This window comes from Cyprinus carpio, chromosome B16 (assembly GCF_018340385.1).
Source record: "Cyprinus carpio isolate SPL01 chromosome B16, ASM1834038v1, whole genome shotgun sequence".
Classification (NCBI taxonomy): Eukaryota; Metazoa; Chordata; class Actinopteri; order Cypriniformes; family Cyprinidae; genus Cyprinus; species Cyprinus carpio.
In genome coordinates this window covers 2,627,946-2,648,006 of record NC_056612.1, presented here as the reverse complement: position 1 = coordinate 2,648,006, position 20,061 = coordinate 2,627,946, and the positions used below count along the sequence as shown (strand labels likewise).

General features: G+C 37.1%; 1 protein-coding gene across 1 annotated transcript in view; it reads left to right on the top strand.

Annotated features, from left to right (window-relative positions):
• The window catches only part of LOC109094733 (activating signal cointegrator 1 complex subunit 3-like), a 154,284-nt gene that overhangs the window by 16,018 nt on the left and 118,205 nt on the right, over positions 1-20,061 (top strand). The window contains exon 4 of the mRNA XM_042740349.1: positions 7,460-8,043. The gene's annotated coding sequence lies outside the window, so the exon portion shown is untranslated. The remainder of the gene's footprint in view (positions 1-7,459; positions 8,044-20,061) is intronic.

Sequence of the window (20,061 nt, the reverse complement as noted above, 5' to 3'; positions counted from 1 at the left end):
ATCCCGGGGTTAAAATATACGTTTTTTGGCATGGTTGCCTTGGTAAAATTCTCATTTTAGGGGCTAAATATCACGTTATTGGTATTGGGGTCGCTTCAACCCGCGGACATGAAAAACAACTGCAGACTTGGCAACACTGGTTCAGGTGAAGCGGCATTTACTACACAGAGCTGTAGTCCACCGACAAGCTACACAAAATCGCTTTCAAATCGACAAAGAATCGCCTGCGATTTTAAAATCGATTTTGTGTAGACTGTAAGTGAATTACGGCTCTGTGTAGTAAATGCCAACCAGTGTTGCCGAATCTGTGGTTGTTTTTCATGTTCGCGGGTTGAAGCGATTTTTCAAAATAGTAATCAGAGTTTAGGTACATGCCGAGGTCTCTATACGTTACTGCCGTGTTACATTGCTGACAGTGTTATAATCTAGAGATTATAAAAAGGATGTAGCACACGCACTGTCAAGTCAAGTGCCAGTGGATTAGAGACCTGCTCCCGCGAGACCCGATGCAACAGAGAACAGTGCAGGACAAGACTTGATAGGCAAGCAGAGAGACACGTGTGTGTGTGGGATGCGGGAGAATAAAATGATTTACGGAACTCCCTCGAAATAGAAATATCTAAAGATAAAATATCTAAAATAAATTGTTATTCATCTATTGCACAAAAGCAACATGAATTAATATAAAATATCCTCTCATTATAACACACGAATTGTAGACATTATTAAAGATTCATTATGCATATAGTTATTGTGTTATAACAGAGAATTGTGAGATTGCGATGAACTGAGATGTCTTTTATAGATTATACACGCAGCGCTCTTTGCTGGCATTCTGCCATCCAAACCATGCATGCAGCAGCCGCTTGCTTTAGTTAAAAATAACAGTGTTCTGTGAATGTTGATGCTTTAATAACAAATATTTATCGGGAGCATGAATGCTACATAAATTTCATGGAGAATAAAGTAACAACTAGTAATGTAACTAATTACTAATTACTTTTGAAATAAAGTAATCAGAACAGTAACGTGATTACTTTATAAAAAAGGAGTAATCAGTTATTTGATTACATTTTCAGAGTAACTTGCCCAACACTGTCAACCACTCAATCCAGCAGTGTCTGCCATAATATCCAAGTGCACATGATCATTGTTCTCACTAAAAAATATTTTCATAGAACATGAGATCTGCAGTTTATTTTAAAGAGGAATAATTAGGCACTTAATTTGCTGTCATTGTAGCATGTTACAGGGAAAGTGATCAAATGTTGAGCATGCACTACAAATATAAATTCATATAATTTGTAGGGATGCACCAAAATAAAATAAAATACACAAAACAAAAAAAAAAAACCAACTAAAAAAGGAAGAAAAAAACACCCGGGGGTCTTGACATAAAACATTGCACAAAAAAGAATAAGATAAATAAAATAATAAATAATAAAATAAAATAATCCGTTCACTCCGAGCAGAATCGGTATTGAAATATTTCTGTTCCTGCACTTCACTGTATTATTACAGTTCCAAAACCGGTTTGATAAGGAAAAATAACATATACATTTAGTCATTTAATCGATGCTTTTATCCAAAGCGACTTACAAATGAGGACAATGGAAGCATTCAAAATCAACAAAAGAGCAATGAAATTCAATTTAAAATAAAAAATAAAAAAGAAATAATGCAGTACACGTAGTACAATTTTTTTTAATTGTATAATAAAAAGAAGACAGATAGAATAGAAAAAGAATAGAGCAATCTAATGTTAGAGGCCTTTTTGCTTTTGAATTGTATAATAAATTAGAAAACAAATAGAATGTTATTTTATTTGCCTTTAATAATAATAATAATAATAATAATAATAATAATAATAATAATAATAATAATAAAGTACAGCATGTTTTCTTTACTCAAAAAAAAAAAAAAAGAATTAAAAAATTGAAGAGGGTCTTGATCTTGTATAAAAGATTTTTATTATGTAAACTATAGGCTTTGTTCTTCACTCGCATTATTGATGTAAAAAAAATCATCTTTCACATAGGGTATATCAGCAGTGAGGCGCTGGTCACACTGAACAGCACAGACTGTACTACTGACTACTGACTACTACCATTTAAATTGAGCAGTGTAACTTTTTACATTTCTTTAACTTTTATTTTGATAACGAACAGGCTGTGATATCAAGTAGCAAAAATATGTTGTGTGTGCGTGTGAGGCGCTGACGTGATCACTGCAACTGTTAGGATACTCATAATTTATGGTCACAACAATGCTGGATGGTCATACAGATAGAAGCAAGACGTCATTCAAAACTGTAAAGCTTTTGCAAAATAAAGAAACCGGCTTTCTGTTGTCTCGGTTTCCTCTCCGTTTACTTCGGAGTGAGTTACAACGACACATTTTTTTTTTTTTTTTTGTACATTTTTGCTGGTTTCAAACACACAAAAACTTGCATATTACCTGCCATTAATTTTCACTTAAATGTAGGCCAAATGCTTGGTGGTTCGTGACATCCTCAGATAAACTATGCCGGGGAATTGCCACTGTGACTTGCCTATGATTAATTTACTGCTGAGCATGGGCATTTCACTTGTTGGATGCAACAGCGTCACATTTGCATAGGCCATACTATGCTGTCTGACAAACTATATTTTGTACAGATTTTTTTTTATATTTTTGGCAATTATTTAATTATTTTACCCAGAGAAAAATGTTGGATTATACAACAGACATGCAACACATTGTCTCCATGCAGTTAATTAATAAACCATCGGTTTCAACCATTTTCATCCTATTGCCGATATGCCGATGGCTTTAAAATAATAAAAAATCGGCTGATAAATATCGGTGGCCGATACATCAGTGCATCCCTAATAATTTAGTTTAACTTCTGGATAATGACTTTATGTAATTTGAGTGCTTAACTTCATTCATGAGAGTGTCATATTTAATCTAAAAGTGTACACAAAATGTAAAACAGACTGGTTTACTGTTTACTTCATTACTTAGCTACCTTTCTAATCTTTTTGTATTCTATCTATTTTCTTTTCATTTATTATACAATTATAAAAAAAGACCTCTAACACTAGCTTGCTCTATTCTTTGTATATTCTATCTGTTTTCTTTTTTATTTATTATATTATTTAAAAGCCCTTGCTACGTATACTGCATTTAGGCTAACTGAGACTTGTTATAGCACTTATATATCATTGCTCTTTTGTTGTTTTTGATTGCTTCCATTGTCCTCATTTGTAAGTCGCTTTGGATAAAAGCGTCTGCTAAATGACTAAATGTAATGTAAATGTAATTTAGCTCACTCAAGTAAACGATTGCATATGCATGGTCCAGAGCATTCATATGGTGTGCACAAATTTACACACATGAACTGCTTTGACATGATTATCAGGTTACCTGACTCATAACGTGTAGAAGGATTCACAACTTTTTTGGGGTCTAAACTCACGCAATGTACACCCACCTCATGCAGTTGAGCAGTTAATTTAGAATGAAGCGTGGGTCATAACATGTGGTTGCTTTTGACAGCAACAGTAGTGCAGTCCCTCAAGTCGACACACCTTTTTCTGGGTTGTTGGTCTATGACAGTGGTTCTCAACCCGCGGGCCGCATGCGGCCCGTCACGAATTCAAATGCGGCCCACCATGCTGAACACAATTAAAAAAAATAACTTTCAGTTTTACAAATCATTTTAGTTTTTACATTCATTTAAAAATGTACTAAAGAAATATAAGCTATAGCCTAATGTTTTTATGTAAAATTCTTTTGTTTTTCATATATTATTTTCAGACATGAGCAGACCTACTCACATAATGTTCCACATTTAATGAACACATACAAGCGCGCACTTTGGCAGAATTCAATTCAAATAGTCATCAACAGCCATTAGTTCGGTAAAATTGAGCATCAGAATGGACAAATTTGTTTTTAAGGGAGTAAAAAGAAATGTGGAAATGCCAGCAAATGAACACATACAAACAAGAATAGTCACAGTATCAGCAGTGAAGGAGAGGTGCTGGATTTTCGGTTTGCGCCGTAACTCACTTGAAGAAGTTCAGGCAAATAGAAACACCCATACTACGCAGCAATCATCCTTAATTGCAGATATGTGGCAAAACATCTCTGGAGAGAACCTCATATTATTAAATTCGAAAGTGCTTTCCATATTTGGATCAACATAGGCTACATTTGTGAACGCACATTTTCTGCAATGTCGCGCGTCAAGTCATGCTCCCGTGCGCGTCTTACAGACTGCAACTTATAATCAATAAACTTCATTGTGCTGTTACTCCTTTCGAGCCGAATTTCACAAAATTGGTCAGCTCCCGACAGCATCAGGTGTTTTATTTATGGGGAGTAGAATTATTAATTTATTTCAATGAATGTAATTGATTAAATATCATAATATTTAGGCTATAATATTATAAATCAGGTTGGTTTGTATTGGTGACGTAATATGTAAATGATATGCGTGCGGGCCGCGAGACTTGCACTTGGACCATAGTGCGGCCCGTTGGAAAAAAAGGTTGAGAACCACTGGTCTATGAGGTAAAATAACAAAAACAGAAATAATCCACACTGAGACTCTCTGTTCCAGATACAACAATGTTCTCAGTCTCCCGCCTATGCGGTAGAAGACCGTGATAGATATGCAACGTTCTCAGTCTACTTCCTGGAAGGCACTCAACAGAAAAACCTCCATTGAGGTTATGCTTCTGCAAGCAAACCTTCATCTCAAGGTACTCTCAGCTTTCAGAATGTTCAGGATCTTTTGTACTGTCTCTCAGCCTGATCTTCAAGGTACCTTCATCTTGGCATCTACACTATGAGATCATTTAGCATTCTCGAAAGAATTAATGTTAAAGGATATTAAATCTGACTTGCTTCTTTCCATAATGCACGACCATTGGAAAATAATCTTGTAGATTAATTGGCAGACCAGAGGTACCCAAATGCTGCTTATAAAAATGATTCAGATTCTGCAGCAGAGAGGGACAGTTTGGGCATAGGAGACATGGAGGCTATTGCCTTCTAGTGGTCTCTAAGAAGGATCAGACTAGGGCTGGGCGATATGGAGCAAAAAATATATCTCATTATATTTTGCTATTTCTCGATATACAATATATATCTCGATATCTTTACAGGAAAAATAACCCCCCAAAAACTACTGCAAAAACAAATATGCCAAATATTACATGTTTAGGGCCCTATGAAATGTTTTATTTTTTTCTTCATATGTTTTCTTGTTACCTAATTCTGTGTTTAAGTAAGTGTAATTATTTAAATGCATAAAAACAACTTAATTTGTTAAAAAAAAAATCTTAAAATAGCCTTATGTGAAATGTTTTTTCCACTCTGAAATTCTGTCTATTCACATTTTTCTGGTTATCAAATGAAGGCATAAAACATTCATTTAATTATTGAAAATTAAGCAAACTTTTTTTTTTGGTAAACAAAGGGGATTTACTATTAAAAATAATACATGGAAGAAATGTTGTGTGATTATTCCTTAAATAATGTTCGTTTCATTTTAATATTAGTAGTAGTAGTAGGCTATGTACATTCTGCTGAACAATAGGCTAGTAATAGATTTCTGGCAAATACTTTTATTTTGATGGGTTTACCGTTACAGTTCTGTGTATGTGATACTACAGTCTATGATGTGATATGACGCTAGTTTTACTGAAATCAAATGGTCAGATGCTCATGAAATGACTCTCAGTGCATTTCTGGAGATGTTGTTCATGTGTTCACATCCTCATTTAGAGAGAAGACAGACGCTGAAATCACCGCGAGCGTCACGCGCGCTTCAGTGTGTGTACGTTAATAAAACGAAGAAGCGCTTCTGCGCCATTCATTAACACAGACACACACAACATAAAGGATTCATATTTAAATAGACTTTTTCCGGCTTAATATTTACAGATATTAGTCCATATCGCGATTTGATGTGAGTGCAATGACCTACTTTTGATTAATTCATTCAAAATTTGACAAATTCCGTGACATTCCGCGTTAAACCATAAATTCCGTTTTCATGACTGGATTCTGTGATTCCGTCAGCGTTTTCTGCATCGCGGAAATCATAGGACCCTACAGTAGGGGAGGGGGAACAAAATCAAGGAGGCGGTGGCGAGCACAGCACAGAGAAGACAAACAAGCAAAGTGGCGGAATCAGAATTAAATATAAACAATATATAGATATATACGATATGTCAAAATCCATATCGTGTTTAAAAAATATCTCGATATATTTTAAATATCGAGATATCGCCCACCCCTAGATCAGACCATCCATTTTTCTATCCATGTCCTCTGTAGGGTTGTAGGGATGCTGGTACCTATCTTAGTGTCTTGGGCCATTGGCTGGGGAAACACCCTGGACAGATGGCCAGTCCATCACAGGACACACATGCATACTCACACCCATAGACCATTTAGTATCTCCTTTGCAGCATATCTTTTGATTGTGGGGGGAAACCAGAGCACCAGTATAAAAACCCATGTAAACAAGGGAAGAACATGCAAACTCATGCCTCCTGGCTTGATCTTCTTGCTGTGAGTTTTCATTTTCACAGTGTTGCTTCTTTAGCTGCTGCGCCATCCTCTTCCAAACTTTTCTTTATCCGGAGGTCCTTCAAGTTCTTTGCAGTCTGCTTCTTGTTATTTAAAGGGCACACTGTAGAGTTTGTAGAGACTGAAATATCCACACAAAAACTGTCCAGCACTGAGTCCCCTAATGTTCTCATATGCCATGACTCAGATACAGTACCATGTCTCTGACTCATACAAAGTCTCCTTCAAGCCATTTTGCACAACCTCTTCTTGTCTCTTTTCTACACCTCTTCACACTCCAGATAATAACAAGTAAGTGATAGCTTTAAATAATGGGCATAACACGCATTAAAGGATAGTTTACCCAGAATTGAAAATTCTCATCCTCTTGACATTGCAAAACAGCATGACTTACTCTCTTTTGTTGAATTTCGAATGGTGATTTTTAAAAAATATTCTTACATTTAGGCTTAAATATAGTCTGTTCTACACAAAGCTACCATGTGGTTTTAGAAGACTCTGAAGGTATTAGCAGTGCTTGTTAAAGCAAGCGTAATAATCCATATCACAGGAGCAGGTGGCATTTTACAGATACTTGCTATCTTTGCTCCTAAATGAGATTTTAGAAGAAATTAGCTTGGTTATTATAAAGATACTGTCAAAGTTTAACACTAAGATGTGTCTGTAAAGGGGCTGTAGTGAACAATCACCTAGCAATACCCTAGGAAAAAAAAACCCAAAAAGCTTAGCACCTGCATAGCAATATGCTAAAAAAAGTTTTAGCTCTTAATAAACTGTTTCACTTAGTAGTATAGTCTGTATTTGAACATCTGCATTTGTGTTTTTGTGCATATAAACAAAATATTGTATGTTTCTTTTACAATTTTTGCAGTTGGTATGGATTATGGGCAGGACACCATTGAAAGTGCCAGAGTCTTATTGTTTAAAACATTCCACAACAAAGACCAGATTGGTCAAGAGGAAACCAGGGCCATAAAACAGATGTTTGAACCCTTTCCGGCCTCTGCAGCCGAGTTGTCTTGTGCAGCTGTGGATTGATTAGTGGCCCAGATTGGAGGATCTCAGGTGGATGCTTTCATCCATAAACAGAGTTCTCTCAAGACGGTGAACTGTAGTTCTATCTTTGGACAGAACATTGCTTTCTCATTTGACACATATGTGCTAGATGCTCAGGATACTCTGCCCTGGTCAGAGGGGACTGATATGGAGCAGGTCATGGACTTTCAAAGCTACCTTAATAATCATGTTGGTGAGCGGAGGGATGGGGGTGACAGAGATGATGCTTACTCAGCGGATGAACTGGAGCGGAGAAACCCAGACAGCTCCATCCTGACACAAGAGGTGGAGAAATACCTGAACAAGGGGAATATGGTGTCGTCCAGTGCCGAAGAGCTCTCCACCTCTCTTTTTGAGATGCTTGCTTCCACAAAGAGTGATGACGAACTACAAAACGAGGTGAGAAATGTTTGTAAATAAATCTATACATTTATTTATAGAAATGTATATCTGAAGTATAATGTTTTCTTCTACAACCAGTTTTATCTTAAGTTATCTTTAGTTACTGTCAATGTTGTCACTCGCAGAGTACAAATGGTTTTATGGAAGCTACAAATATACATTTCAGAGGGTCTTGGAATTAACGGTTTATTAAATATTCAGACTTGTTTAAATGATAAAAGATGGAGACTGAAAGTATTACATCATTTGCCTTTCTATTACTACTGATAAAAAGCCAAACACTATTATACATGCATACATAATTTACTTAACAGTAAATTGCTAAAGATTGAGAATGGGAGCTTCTGTGTGTCTGCTCTCAGTTGCTGGGTTCTTGGTGCATTCAAAATAAAAACCTGACTTACAAAACTCTTTGGCCAAACATGAAAAATGTATGGATGATGCAGAGTTAAAATAAATAAATAACTAAATAAATGTAAAAAGTGTACAAATATTTTTGGTTCATTATAACTGTGACGGGACAGATTATGGTGGTTTGCAACACACACACACACACACACACACACACACACACACACACACACACACACACACACACACACACACACACACACACATAATGTATAGTTTGAAGCTTGGCTTACCTTGTCTTTGTCTGGTTCAGTGCAGTAACTGTACAGCAGCATAAATTATAAATTCTGTCAAAGATCAGAGAACTGATAAAAACCTGTCCACAAAGGAAATTGGATCACACTACATTGTAACCTCGTGCCTCAGCATTAAAGTTCATATTTGCAAGACTGCCGACACATTAATTAATTATAACATGCACAATTGCTTATTTGTGACCCTAGAGTGCAGTCCACTGTGAATAAAGCTCACTAGTACAGTAGATATGTTTTGCAAGCAGAAGATCACACAGTCATACCACATTCATTGAATCCACCAGGAATCTAAAGGCCTTTTAGGTCAACAGTGTTCTGGTATGATATTCATGCACAAATCCTCAAGGTAGGTAGAAACACACAATCTTTCATTATGTGTTTATTTATTTATTTATTTTTAATTGGGCATTGGATCTTGTTTGCATATAAATGTATCTTAGCATTGTAAATGATAAAAATCCATTCACTAATTTGCCCATGACCGATGACAGACTATCCCATATTAGCATATTTCTGCCCTCGGCCCTCGGTATGCTGTCTGCCATTTTTTATATGAGACTTTTTTCATAACATATTTTAATTATTCCAAACTTTTGACCACCAGTGTATATTACCACAAACATAAGAAAATGGTGAACTTAAGAGTCTTAAAAAATTATTAAAAAATAAATAAAAATAATGACTTGTTCTTTGTTTTTGATAAAGTGCTAGGGATTTTTGTGGTTGTGTGAACACGAACGCTTGGCTATCACTCCAATTAATTCAAGTTTATTTGTATAGCGCTTTTTACGATACAAATCATTGCAAAGCAACTTTACAGAAAATTAAGTTTCTACAATATTTAGTAGTAGCTTATCAGTGGTGACTGTCAGTTTATGTGTATACGGCAGAAATGTTCAGAAAAATCAATAAAATACGTAAACAAACAGACGATTAACACTATTAACAGCAATTATGCAATCAAACTTAGAGCAAAATGTGGTAGTTCTGTATGTTGTCTCTGGGTAAGCATCATCTGAGGTCCTCTGAGGGGTTGGTATCATCTCTTCTCAGGTGTTCTTGGATCCAGACTGGAGCTTGTGTAAATCCTAGTTACCACGATATGTAAATCCCGTGGCAAAACAGAGAAACAAATAGAGACATAATTAGCGTAGCTGCTGTTCCAGCCAAGTAAAATTAATTAGTTTAACCCAAGTTAAAGAATAAAAATGCGCATTTGATCAGATATAACTGCAGTCCAAAATTATAAGATGCATTATTTGAATGATTGGCCAAAAAGGTGTGTTTTTAATCTAGATTTAAACAGAGGAAGTGTGTCTGAACCCCGAACATTATCAGGAAGGCTATTCCAGAGTTTGGGAGCCAAATGCGAAAAAGCTCTACCTCCTTTAGTGGACTTTGCTATCCTAGGTACTATCAAAAGTCCAGCGTTTTGTGACCTTAGGGAGCGTGATGGATTGTAGCATAGTAGAAGACTAGTTAAGTATGCAGGAGCTAAACCATTAAGGGCCTTATAAGTAAGTAATAATATTTTGTAACTGATACGGAAATTAATAGGTAGCCAGTGCAGAGACTGTAAAATTGGGGTAATATGATCATATTTTCTTTACCTGGTAAGGACTCTAGCCGCTGCATTTTGGACTACCTGTAGCTTGTTTATTGAAGATGCAGGACAACCACCTAAAAGTGCATTACAATAGTCCAGTCTAGAGGTCATGAATGCATGAACTAGCTTTTCTGCATCAGGAACAGGTAACATGTTTCGTAGCTTGGAAATGTTTCTAAGATGGAAAAATGCCTGTTTTTGTAACATGGGAAATATGATTTTCAAAAGACAAGTTACTGTCTAATATAACACCCAGATTTTTGACTGTAGAGGAAGTAACAGTACATCCGTCTAATTGCAAATTGTAATCTACGAGATTCTGTGTAATGTTTTCTGGTCCAATAAGTAATATCTCTGTCTTATCTGAATTTAATAGGAGAAAATTATTGGTCATCCAATCTTTCACATTTTTAACACACTCTGTTAGCTAAGATAATTTAGAAGTTTCACCTGGTCTTGTTGAGATATATAGTTGAGTATCATCAGCATAACAGTGGAAACTAACCCCGTATTTTCTAATGATATTTCCAAGGGGCAACATGTATATTGAAAATAGCAGAGGACCTAGGACAGATCCTTGTGGCACTCCATATTTTACTGGTGATACATGAGATGACTCCCCATTTAGATAAACAAAGTGGTAGCGATCGGACAGGTAGGATCTAAACCATCTTAAAGCCTGCCCTTGGATACCTATATAGTTTTGTAATCTATCTATGAGTATGTCCTGATCTATGGTGTCGAACGCAGCACTAAGATCAAGTAAAATTAGCAATGAGATGCAGCCTTGGTCTGATGCAAGAAGCAAGTCATTTGTAATTTTAACAAGTGCAGTTTCTGTGCTATGATGGGGCCTGAAACCCGACTGAAATTCTTCATAGAGATTATTTTTTTGCAGGTAGGAGCACAATTGAGCAGACACAACTTTTTCTAAAATTTTAGACATAAAGGGAAGATTTGAAATGCGTCTGTAATTTGCCAGTTCACTAGGATCTAGTTGTGGTTTCTTAATAAGAGGCTTAATAACCCCCAGCTTGAATGGTTTTGGGACGTGACCTAAAGATAACGACGAGTTAATAAGAAGTGGTTTTTCTGCTACAGGTAACAACTCTTTCAGTAATTTAGTGGGTACAGGATCTAATAAAAATGTTGTTGGTTTAGATGCAGTTATAAGTTTATTTAGCTCTTCCTGTCCTATAGTTGTAAAGCACTGCAGTTTATCTTTGGGTGCGATGGATAAAACTAAAGTATTAAATGCTGTGGAATCTACATTTGTTATTGTATTTCTGATGTTATCTATTTTATCAGTGAAGAAATTCATAAAGTCATTACTATTTAACTGTGAGGGAATATTTAGATCGGGTGGCGTCTGGTTATTTGTTAATCTAGCCACTGTGCTAAATAAAAACCTTGGATTGTTTGGTTGTTTTCTATGAGTTTGTGGATATGCTTGGCCCTGGCAGTTTTTAGAGCCTGTCTATAGCTGGACATACTGTTTTTCCACGCAATTCTAAAAACTTCCAAGCAGTGGCGGACTGGGACAGTAAATCAGGCCGGGAATTTGACTCCACCCCAGGCCACCTCTGTTGGTGCAGTCGCCACCACCCAATTCATGTGTCCACCAGACTGCTAAACTTGTAGGCTAACCCTGTTAGTTGATGTAACAGGTAGACTACCATACATAATATGAATGGATATATAAATAAACCCTCAAAAACTCACTAGGAATCCACCATCTATATCATCTTTCCCTGAATCCCTCTCTTTCTCACTCTGCACATCTAGTTTCTCTGCTATATGAAATAAGCACTTTCAATAATCTATATTAATTGTGCAGCCATCAATTGTATGTCCCCATGATCACAGTCCTACTACTGATGATCTTATAAATCATAAAAGCACATATTGTTCTAAGAGTATAGCCAGCATGTTTAGTTTTGCTTATAGCTTAAACTTTACCGGAAGGTTCCTGCTCTGACTCAAAAACTGAACTGTCCACCCCCTTTTGTTTAACAGCAGGAGCACTTGGAGCACTAGTGCTACTGTTGCTTCCTTCCTCACCTTCAAAATAAATAAATAAACATTGTAGACTAGACTACATATTGTAGGCTAGAAATGGAAAATCAAAATTTCTGGTCAAATTTGGCACTAAAAAAATACTGTGACTAAACAGTATTGTTTTACAATACAGTGTAAAACAGTGTTCTAGTTTGTCATAAAGATGCTCTTTTAAAACTTCTATCATTATATATATTTGTAATATTTTTTTAGAATAGTTTGTATCTATTGTAAGTCTCTTTGGATGAAAGCGTCCGTCTGCCAAATGATTACGTAAATATAAGGTGTGGAACAGTTCAACTTTTTCATGGTTAGGTTTGTTTCACAGTTTTAGAGTCACTGTTTCGCTACCGTTGTATGTGCTTTGTTTATGGAAAAACGATACTTTCAAAAAATATATATTTTATCATATTATTAAGAATATTCTAACTACAAGCAACAGCACAAATAAATACAATAGAGTAAAGCTACAAATAAAATAAACTGACTTCCAGGTAGGTATAGCATAGTTTTTACGTACATAAATTGAATAAAGTAATCAAATGTAAAACAGCATTGCATTTTGGACTACAAATTAAAGATAAATCTTTATTAAAGGTACAAAAGCTTTTCAATCAAGAGCAGTGAGTGATTTCTTTGTTGTTGCTGTTCGATTAATATAAAGACTGTCACTTTAAAATAATCCAGTGTTCGTATTCGTATTGAACAAGAGTGAATGGTGTGGCCACGGGTTTTTTTTTTTTCATCGCTGTTGTTGTAATGTCTGGGAAGCCAGAATGTTCATCCATCAACAGAAACATATATTAACTGAACCCTGTTTGTTGTACGTGTTATTTATAGATGCTTTGTCAGATTTAAATTGAACAGCGTTTCCAGCGCGTGCCGAACCGTGTGTGGAGAACCGAACAGAGGTGCGTTTCCCAAAACCATAGTTGCTAACCTGTTAGCAACTTAGTTGGTTGGCAATGGGAAATTGCATTGCAACCAACAAAGTTGCTAACTGAGTTAACAACTATGGTTTTGGGAAACGCACCCCTGTTCGATTTTTTCAGTGAACCGTCCCACCCCTAATAAATATAATGTAAATGTAATGCTGACCGACCTGCTCCCTTACTGGTTAACATGGCTGGGATTTTGCATCAACTTAATGCGTCTGTGGCCAGGGCTTTTCTCTTTTTTATACGTTCCCGCTCTGCTCCTCCTTTGCTTTTACGCTCCGTTTTTTGCACGGTTTTCTAAGATGAAGCCTACATCTGGATATAGCCAATTAGGCAGTGCTTCGCTGAAGTTGGGTCATGTGGTTGTGTCATTTTCACTCCGCGATCGCCTGATTCGTAGATTCATAAATCCGTCAATTAATTCGCAGTTGCATCCCAGCCTATTGCACGTCAGCCTGATCGACTGCACAGCGGCAGCCGGCAGGCCAGAATGACCATCAGGCCACCGGGAAATGTCCCGGTGCTCCCGATGGCCAGTCCGCCCCTGCTTCCAAGTTATTTTTTCTCCATTTGCCCTCAAGACTACGAGTTTCTTTCTTGAGAGAGTGGGTATTACTGTTGTACCATGGCACAGTACGTTTTTTCTCTAACCTTTTTCAATTTGATGGGGGCAACAGCTTCTAATGTATTAGAGAAGATAGTGCCCATGTTGCCAGTCATTTTGTCTAGTTCATGCGTATTTATGGGTACACAGAGCAGTTGAGATAAATCAGGCAGGTTATTTGCGAATCTGTCTTTGGTGGCTGGAACAATAGTTCTGCCCGGACGATAACGCGAAGCTATATAGTTATTGTCATCAATACGCAAAATGCACGATACAAGGAAATGGTCAGTAACATCATCACTTTGAGGTACGATATCTATGTCAGTAAGATCGATTCCATGCGATATAATTAAATCTAGCGTATGATTAAAACGATGAGTGGGCCCGGTGACATTTTGCTTTACTCCAAAACAGTTTAATAAGTTAGTAAACGCAAGTCCTAATGCATCATTTGTATTATCAATATGAATGTGAAAATCTCTGAAAATTAGCGCTTTATCAGCGGTAACCAACAGGTCTGAGAGGAAATCTCCAAATTCTTTTAGGAATTCTGTATATGGCCCTGGTGGTCTATACACAGTAGCCAGAGAAAGAGATACAATAGATTTCTTTTGCATATCTGACAGTGTAACATTAAGCATAAGTATTTCAAATGATTTAAACCTGTATCCTGTTTTCTGGGTAACATTGAGAATATCACTATATATTGTTGCAACACCTCCCCCAAGACCAGTCTGACGGGGCTCATGTTTATAACAGTAGTTTGGTGGAGTAGACCCATTTAGACCAATATAATCATTTGGTTTTAGCCAGGTTTCAGTCAAGCAGAGTACATCAAAACTATTATCTGTGATCATTTCATTTACAATAACTGCTTTGGGTGTGAGTGATCTAATGTTTATGAGCCCAAACTTTAAAAATTGTTTTTGTTCATTTAGCGTTTTGTTTTTCCGGTTTAATCACGATAAGAATTTTTTCTAGATCCTACATTAAATTTATATTTTGACCTCACTATTCGGGGAACAGACACAGTCTTAATAGACTGGACAGTGCAAGTACTTCTAGCATTTAAGCGGGTAGAACAAAAGCCATCATAGCAGTTATTTGAAAATAGGAATGGAGCGTAGAGTCCTGGAGATGTTGTCCGACAGGACTTCTGCTCCGACTCTGCTGGGGTGCAGGCCATCAGCGCGAAAAAGCCTAGGTCGCTCCCAGAAAAGATTCCAATTATTAACAAAGAGCAGTTTCTGTTCTTTACACCATGACAATAACCATTCATTTAGAGCAAAAAGTCTAATGAACCTTTTGTCTCCTCGTCGATACGTGGGCAGTGGTCCTGACACGATGATCGTCACCGCGGGCGTCGTGCTGCGAACCGTCTCGATCAGGCTCCTGAAGTCCCTCTTCAGCGTCTCCGTCTGCCGCTGCGTGGTGTCGTTAACCCCGGCGTGAAGCACGACCACTCTGGGGCTCTCGTCTGCCTTCAGGATCACGGGTATCTGCGCAGAAACATCGAGAACACGAGCACCAGGGAGACAGTGAGTGTGCACTTTACCTTCGGCTAACGTAGCACGGACGTGTCGGACGATGGAGTCTCCGACGATCACACCGTCGCGTTCCGTCTCGCGGAGGGGAGAGAAGCGGTTCCGTGTGGAGATCTCGAAGACCGGAGGGGGAGAAGTCATCGCCCGGGGCCTGGCTCGCGTCCTCCGCTGCGGATGCACCCAGGTTCTGTGGTGTCCCGGCGCCGGAGTGAAGGACATCTGGGCAGATCGCGTCCTGGGTGCACCGGGCCTGTGCAGAGAAACACACGGCGTGGAGGTGGTGGGACTGTTAGCAGCGCGCAGTATACTTACCCTGGACTTGTGAGTATCAGCCCGGGAGGTTTCCAGCGCGGCTCTCCGCTCTCTCAGCTGGGCCTGCCTCTGCTCCAGGACCCGAATCTGCTTCTCCACGAATCTCACCGAATGCAGCTCGAACGTGTCGTCACCTGCACTCAAAGGTAGACAAACATCCGCCATTAAAGCAAGTTACAGTGAGTAAAGCAATTGTAATGTGTGTGACGTACAATTAGTTCCAATCTGCACCAAATATTTTGATACATTGTTAGAAATCACACAGAAAAGAAACTAGTTATAATGTCAAACTGAAAAGATTTCTCCCAGTATTCCACCATAAAAAAGTGCGGTGTTAAACATTGACAGCTGTAAACAGAAAAATAGTGAAATTGTATTCATTAGATAATAACTGACCAAACTAAGCCAACGTGGACAGGTAGCGTGACATTGTTCCATATAAACCTATGTGGACACAGACCAGATGTGCTGGTCTGTGTCCACCACACTGTGTCTAGAGGCATGAAAACATAAAAAAAAAAAAAAAAAAAAAATATATATATATATATATATATATATATATATATATATATATATATATATATATATATATATAGTGGTGGGCATAGATTATTTTTTTTAATCTAGATTAATCTCACTGAAATCTTGGAATTAATCTAGATTAATCTAGATTAAAATGGCTCATTTGAATTCTGCCGAAGGCATTCAAATTATGTTCAATAAGATGTACTTGTTAGTACTGATAGAGCTGTGCTGCACTCAAACATAGTAGTTTGACGACGACTCTTCCCCTGCGCTACATTGCTTGGCCCGGCGTCTTCCGCATTAGCTAAGGGATGCTTTGCGTTTAGGTGGTACTTGAGACTGGAAGAACTCCTACAGTAAACTAATTCCGCATTGCACAAGTTGCAAACAACCTTACGCCTGTTTCACACATACTCCGTCTGCAGTGCGTATGCGTTGCATTTTTTATTTTATTTTTACGCACCCATGTTAACGGATTCCAGCGTTCACGCGGTTGTGGTCCATCAGTGTGTTCCAAGAGCGGTGCGTCTGCAGCAGTGCAGCGATCGTTTACGTACCGAGTCTATTTTTGCTGTGCTGCATGTGCTGAATTAAAATGACAGCGCATTGTTCGCGGTAAAAATTAACATGGATTGACACGGAAATGCAGTAATTTCACAATAAATGAATACTAATTAAAGGCTTCTGTATTATACATGCAACACATGGGTTTTTGGCTAGGTCTAAAACAAGAAAAAGAGCACCTTTAGATAAACGAGGCAACATGATATAGGCCTATGCACTTTTATGGAAGCAGAAAAACAAAGTTCATTAAGAACCGTGCGATTGCTTGTAATAAAGATTTAAATGCAAAAGGCACGAGAGTCGACTGTTTCTGTCAGTGGTGCTTTAAATTTAAATATTTGCGATATACCAACAAGAAAAGTAGGCTAATTGTTGTGTTTAAATGTTTTGCCGCTTTCTTGATCAACTTATTATACAAACCTAGAAGTCAAATGCATGAATAATATGTTGTTTATATTTATTAAGTTTAAACTAATGTCTATGATTATGAAAGATTGTTACTGTTCTGTGATAAGAGTCACAATTTTTTATTTTATTTTTTTTACATGGTTTGAAATATAGAATAATGAACAAATGTTGTGTTTGTGGACTAAACAGCCGCGGTACTGCAAACGCGTCCTGTGTGAAAGCACAATGAGTCCGTGCTGCTTCTGCACCACACACGTAACGCACACGGACTGCATACGCACTGCAGACGGAGTATGTGTGAAACAGGCGAGAGTCTTGTCGATGATTTTTTGGGAAGCTTGGTAATTTCACAGTAGGCATACACACAGGTTCGAAGACTCGTTCTCGCCCCCTACGGTGCAATTTGTCTAGGTATACATCTGCGCTAAACTATCACGGTGAAAGTCATCATAGCTTGCGTAGTATAGACCCAGCTCCCAACCCAACTTTGAGAATCGATTAATGGCTATATTTTTTTTATCGCCGATAAGAGTCTCACGTTAACGCAGCACGTTAACGCCGATAACGGCCCACCACTATATATATATATATATATATATATATATATATATATATATATATATATATAAAACTATACATTGTTTTTGGTGGATTATGTGACTGTAATGACTAATTTATGGTAGAAAGTGTGACATTGTATTTACAGTACATGGTCATGAAAAACTACTATTTTTTTTCTTTCTTTTTTTTCTCTTTTTTGGTGGGTAATGCCTTTATAGTCAATTTTTAAGTGGTATTACAAAACTGTAGGCTCAGAATGCAGGTAGTACGTTCTGTTTTTGATGAGTAATCTTCAGTGATAGCGGTGGTCCCCTGTGCCAACATTGAGCACTGTAGTACCAGACTTACATCCTGTTCTAATGTTCCTCACGTAGTTGACATTTGGAAGGCAGCTATCCCACTGACACCTTTAGATGTGGGATGGCCTTTGTGTGCCCGTCTCTCCACTATTCTCTGCACGTGTCACTCTAAAGTCAACAACAGAAAAGTTAAAAGGCTGCCCATTCACTATCATTAAACCTGACAGTGTGAAGAGCAGCTATTAATATTTCACATTTGTACTTTATAAATCATGACATTTGCTGCTGATTCAAATATATTTAGAGCAATGAAAAGTAGGGGAGATTAGATGATAAAGCTCATTTAAAGGCTATTGCTTTTACAGGAGAAAATTGCAGATTGATGGGACGCTTAAAAAATATAACAGCTGAAAATCTTATTGAATACCTTTTTATTTAACAGGCTGATTTTAGGATGGTTTGTGATACTAACGTTTACATTTCAAATGTATAAATCCGTATTATTCTAATTACTTAAGACAATTTCAAGGGACTGATGTTTACTTGACAGCATTATGCAAAACAGTATCCATATGCTTAGAGTATGTATTTAATCTGACATATTGAGAGTGTGGCTGGATTTATGAGTTTCTCTGAGGCTCTCCAGTGTCAGACCAACATACTGAACAGAATTTAGGTAGATATTTCAAAAGAATGGATAAATAATCTGTCAGACAGGCTGTAAATACAATGACACATTGTCCAAGATAAAATAATCATAGTAAGCGATCACATAATACACCATATAAATTATAGGTTAAATAATAATTATAAAAATATAATTATTTTAATGGCATTCTAATCACGGTCATTACAATAATCAAACCATCCTGTCTTAGCACAATGATATATGTAAGTTTTTACATGAAAATTTAAATTATGAATTAAAAAACTATCATGATGTACAGTCCTACTTGACAAATATACTTTATAAAATCAAATTACAGTAATAGAAATAAGATTTGTTCACTTGGCAGTTAGGGGAAAAACACTAGCAATTGTCACTAGCAAAACCTTAATGAGTGCAAAAAAAAAGGCTTTATTTTCTTTAAACAAAACACATTTAGTGTGAAGTATAACCTTGACATTTCTTGAGTTTTTGTGAAATCACCCATTCGTGAACAAATAACACTTTCTGTGATGGTAGAAAAAAATACAATGAGCAATATAACAATATAACTGTGTTTAAAAGAAAATACTCTGCTGGGGCATTTAAAACAGTAAACGGTGCACCACACAAGGACAAAAAGACAAACAAACTTGGAAAGATTTTGTAATAGTCTCTGGAGAGTACAGGAAATGTGCATCTATCTACTGGAATGAAATCACTTTGTACTTTCAGCATAGAAGTGTGTATTTGTTGCCTGCTTGCCTTTTTTTTTTAAAGCACATTTTCAGTTTTTTTTTGTTTAGCATCCCTGCAGGAGTGCTATCTGTACAAAAGATCTGCTGAAAAGATTTTACAGTCATGTCAGTGAAACTGTCACATCCATACTGTTTTATTGTTATTTGGCTGTTAAAATCATTTTGGGAACAGAGTGAATTTAGATTACACAGGATGTGGAGTACAGTGACTTTTACATAAAGTCAGTTGAATGAAGGATGCAGCAATATTAAAGTTCACTTACACCAGGCACACATTTTTCACCATGACATTTAAAAATGGAACAATGCTTCTTTATGAGCCCCTTCATATTTTGCACTGTTGTTGAACTGCTTTTTTACTTTCATGGTGTTCACTCAGAAGTGGAAATTAGCTGTCAATGTACTCATCCTCATGCCATCCAAGTTGTAGATACGTTTGCTTCTTTATGGGAACAGATTTGGAGAAATTTAGCATTACATCACTTGCTCCCCACTGGATCCTCTGCAGTGAATGGGTGCCATCAGAA